We start from the raw sequence: 4,731 nt of genomic DNA on the forward strand, positions 1-4,731 counted from the left end.
CGGTTTTGCCACCTGCGCAAACGCTAAAGTTGGTGAAGCTCGTGTCCTTGGTGGGAATCAAAGAAACCTATAGTTAAATGTAACAGACGGACACTTCATCTGTGTAGGAGTACACAAATTTTAACTGGACCCTATGCTCTACCACTGCAGCTAGCCCCCATCTTCACTCAGATCTTCAACAGATCACTGGAGGTATTTGAAGCAGCAGTAGCTCCAGATAATTTGGAAGAGAAGGCGAGAGGTTCTAAATCCTTGACCTTACCAGGACCAAGTATCTGACTTCTTCATGTTTTGCTCACCTATGCAAACTCTATAAGTAACTGAGAGCTCCGGGGCCTGTTGCACGAAACTAGGATAAGGGATTAAGCCGGGATATTCAAGTTATCCTGGATGAATTTAGCTTGGACTCGGTTGCACGAAACCAGATTGAATTAAGCCCAGCCAAGTAACCATGGAGATTTATTCTTTGCGGCTAGCCTGGTCCAGAGCAGGCTAACAGCCAGGCTAAGATTAATCCTGGAGTCTCATGTGTCAAATCAGCTGCGGCTCTGATCCAAAATAAACGTGTTTAACAGTTATTCCGTTGTCTTCTGCATGTGTTCTGCTTTATTTTTATTAACATGCATTAGCCCACTTGTCACTATTGTCGCGAGTTGGATTTAAACCCTACTACAGCTGTTTAGAAGGTTAGAAATGGTTACACTGGCCCCGAGGCGGCATGGGACTTTTCCCGTGGGACGGTACGTCTCGAGGCTGCCTGGCGTGCGGCTGCTGCCCGGTGGCCGGTGGCCGCCGCTTGCCCGGTTGCTGCTGCCTGGCGGCAGACCTGCGAGTTCCGTCAGTGTCCACTCTCTCTGTAAAGAGTGAGCTGGCGCAGCGTCCGTGGTCTCAGCGTTCAGGTTTATACAGGACGCGCTCCAAAGATTAAGTGTGACGAAATTAATGTAGCGATATTCCCAGATGATAATAATGGCAGACTGGTCGAGACAATACATTCATGATTAATTTTCTTGTTTGCTTGTCCTCTAATAAAGGACAGTTTGTGTTACCCCTTAAAGTAGGCCTAACTTTTTTTTATTATAGCTTACATTGGTTTCATAACCTTCTCAATAGTCTCACATCACCGGATAATACGTGGTCTATATACAGCGTACTATGTAGTGTAGTTTCATCACACTGGGTACACCACAATGCTCTTACCTTTTTAATTTGGTGCGGTCACTTGTCAGAAGAGTCAGAAGAAGAAAAAACATGAATATTGCACAAGCTCAGCGTGTATTGGAGTCACTTACTTCTTTTTCTAGTTGTTGTCCCTTTCTGATTGTTCTGTATGAACATTAATTGTACAAAGAATTAGGATATCTTATAGAGATTGTGCGGTTGTAAAACATGTTCTCACGTTTGAAAAGGGTTTGAAATTAAGCCTATAATGTCCGATGGTCCATTTCCCGAGGAACATTAGTTCCCTCTGCTCTCTTTGAGGCAAAGTAGTATTTTTTAAACCCCACACATTCAGTCGGGTCCACTATTTCGGGCTTTTTCCCTCCGTTTGATAAGAGCCGTATTTCCCTTTTTGCATATTCTTCCCCCTGTTACTTTCCATAAAGCTGCTGCTCATTGGTGAAACATTTGGCGCATGCGTCTTCTCATCTCTGCATCAGTAAATCTGTGATTGATACCGTGGTCTATTTAAGAAAGCCTGAACGTGCACTTATCCCAGCTATCTACACCTGGCTTGACATAGCTTCACCTTCTCATCCTGGCTCTGCAAATGTGCAACCGATTAAGCCACGATGAGCAGGTCACACAAGTCAAGCTGCCTTTTTCATTTATCCTGGATATCTTTATTCTACTTTCATGCAACAGGACCCTGTATAGTAATCAAGACAACGAACAAGTTCACAATTTTAAGTCAGGACAAACCGTCGGAGAATGGGGTATCCAGATTTGAACTAGGGACTCTTGTCTTCAGTCAAATGCTCTATCACTGAGCTATATCCCCACACATCTTGTAGAATGCTCATTGATGAAAAGAACTGGCAAGGCCTCCACCATAAGGTTAAGATACATGCACCTAGAAAATTTGGGCAGCACAGGAAAAATTTGTATTAATGTACATAAAGAAGCCAGAAAAATTGAAAAATCTCCAAAAGGCATCAAATGACAGATAGACATTCGTAAATAAGTCAAAAAGAGTTAGATTTTATTTCCATCATTTACACTTTCAAAATAACAGAAACAAAAAAATGTGTCTGCAAAAGTTTGGGCACCCTGCAGAGTTAATACCTTGTACTGCCATCTTTGGCATCATCACAGCTTGGAAACCTTCTTGTAGCCAGCCAAGATTCTTTCAATTCTTGTTTGAGATCCTTTGCCCATTCTTCCTTCCAAAAGTCTTCCAGTCCTTTGAGATTTCTGGGCTCTGTCACGCACTGTTCTTTTAAGGTCTATCCATAATTTTCAATTATGTTGAGGTCAGGAGATTGTGAAGGCCATGGCAAACCTTCAGTTTACGCCTCTTTATGTAATCCACCGTGGATTTTGAGGTGTTTTAGAATCATTATATCCATTGTAGAAGCCATCCTCTCTTTAACTTCAGCTTTTTCACAGATGGCGTCAAGTTAGCGTCCAAAATTTGCTGAAATTTTATTGAATCAATTTTTCCTCTCTGCTCGTGAAATTGCAATATTGAAATTGCAATATTACCCCAAAGCATGATTGATCCAACCCCATGATTACAGTTGGACAGAGGTTCTTTTCAATAATTCTGTGCCCTTTCTTCTACAAATGTACCTTTGCTCATTCCGGCTAAAAATTCTATTTTACATCATTGGTCCACAAACTTGTTTCCACCACAATGCATCAGGCTTGTCTATATGTTCATTTGCAAACTTCAAATGCTGATTTTTGTGGTAAGGACGTAGAAAGTTTTCTTCGGTGACTCTCTCTCCATGAAGACCATATTTGAACAGAAACTCTATCATATGTGGAATGGTTTACCACAACTCCAGTGTCTGCCAGGTCTTTCTAGATGGATTGTGCAGTCAAATGTGGTTTTGGACTTGCTTTTCTCACAATCCTCGAGCTGGTCTATCGGATATTTTTCTTGGTCTTCCAGATCTTGCTTTCACTTCCACTGTTCCTGATGACTGCCATTTCTTAATTACATTCCCAACAGAGGATATTGGCATCTGAAAACGCTTTTGTCATTGTTTGCCTTTTGGATATTTTTTTTCCATCTTTTCTTGGCTTCTTTATGCACATTATAAAACAATTTTTATGGGGTGCCTAAACATTCGAGCCCCACTGTAAGGCTAAGCTCCAGGGCTGTGCCACATCTGATACTTTGGCAGGTAGCCAAAGAGAATTGAGTGACTCAGACGCGTAACTATTGGTAAGCAGGGTACGCAGTGGCTTACTGGCCCAGACCAATCAGGGCCCCGCATCACTGGAAGACTTGATTGACAGTCGGGACTCCCCTATCGCATTTGCATTACTCGCAACATCAAAGCAGTCCCACGTGCAGCCATTGACGAATCATGAGTGAGAACGGTCAAATTAATTTCCTTGTTTCTGATATGAGATGAGGGCGTGCGCACAGAGAAGACGTCCTGCCAACATGGACACATTTTAAACATCATGTACGCTGCAACGTTTTTTTTGCTATAAAGTTGCTGAAAGTTACTGCTATTTTCAATCCCGTTGGCTCCCTGCAGCGGGGGGAAGGCACTGGGTTTCCTTTCACCCCCGTGACTGACGTGCGCACACACATAAACACAATCACACACGTGGTGCAGGAAAAAACGTATATGAGATGTACTAAAAAGTTAACTTCAAGCCCTGTGTATGGGGCACCCTGATTTGAACTGGGGACCTTTGGATCTGCAGTCAAATGCTCTACCACTGAGCTTTACCCCAACGCATCTTGTCCAGAATGTGCGTACAGATCAGCAATGAACTGGCAGGGCCTCCGCTGAGACGTTTGAGATAAGGTTAAATCCAAGTCTGTTTCCACATCTGATTAAAAAGGTATACATTAAAACTTCCATGTCTTTTTTCCAGTATCCAAAATTTTTCTTCTATATGAAAGGCAGCTAAAAGACCTAGCCTTTTCATCTTCGATAAAGGCACATCTACTGAGGGCCATCCGACTAGCTCAAAACGTCTATTACGTGTACTTTACCCGTACCGTTTTTCCCAAGTCACATTTCAGTAAAGTTTCTATGTCTTCTTTTTAGTATCCAAAACTCATCTATGGTATGAAAGGCAGCAAATGAAGTTGGCAGATCTGAATTCATAGTAATTAGAATGGACTATAACAGTAAGGGCAAAATGTGCTTCACACAACCATCCCGTATAGCTCGAAGGTCTACTTACGTGTACCTAAGCGTAATTACGTGGACCATGTTTCTGCCCTAGCCCAGTTTTCTCACCTTCACAAACTCCACTTAAGTTAGTTAATTCAATTCAAATTTATGTATGATGTCAAATAATACAGCAAAGTCTCAGGATAATTTGGGTGACAATCTTAACACATGACTTTATCTGGACCATGTATCACTTGTTCTTTTTTGCTCACCTACAAAAACTCAAACAAGTCACTTACAGTCTGTCTTTGAAAGTGGGAATCAAAGCCAACCTATAGTTTACAGTTTGGACCCAGGACTAAGCATCGGGAGTGGCACCCAGATAGAACTGAGGACCTCTTGATCTGCAGTCAATTGCTCTACC

At 42.2% G+C, this 4,731-nt stretch overlaps 1 non-coding gene across 1 annotated transcript; it reads right to left on the bottom strand.

Annotated features, from left to right (window-relative positions):
• Positions 1–3,846: 3,846 nt before the first annotated feature.
• Positions 3,847–3,918, bottom strand: trnac-gca (transfer RNA cysteine (anticodon GCA)). Its single transcript has one exon. It is a non-coding gene; the product is annotated as a tRNA-Cys (tRNA).
• Between the last annotated feature and the right edge of the window lie 813 nt (positions 3,919–4,731).

The sequence above is a fragment of the Etheostoma spectabile genome, chromosome 4 (genome assembly GCF_008692095.1).
Source record: "Etheostoma spectabile isolate EspeVRDwgs_2016 chromosome 4, UIUC_Espe_1.0, whole genome shotgun sequence".
NCBI lineage: Eukaryota > Metazoa > Chordata > Actinopteri > Perciformes > Percidae > Etheostoma > Etheostoma spectabile.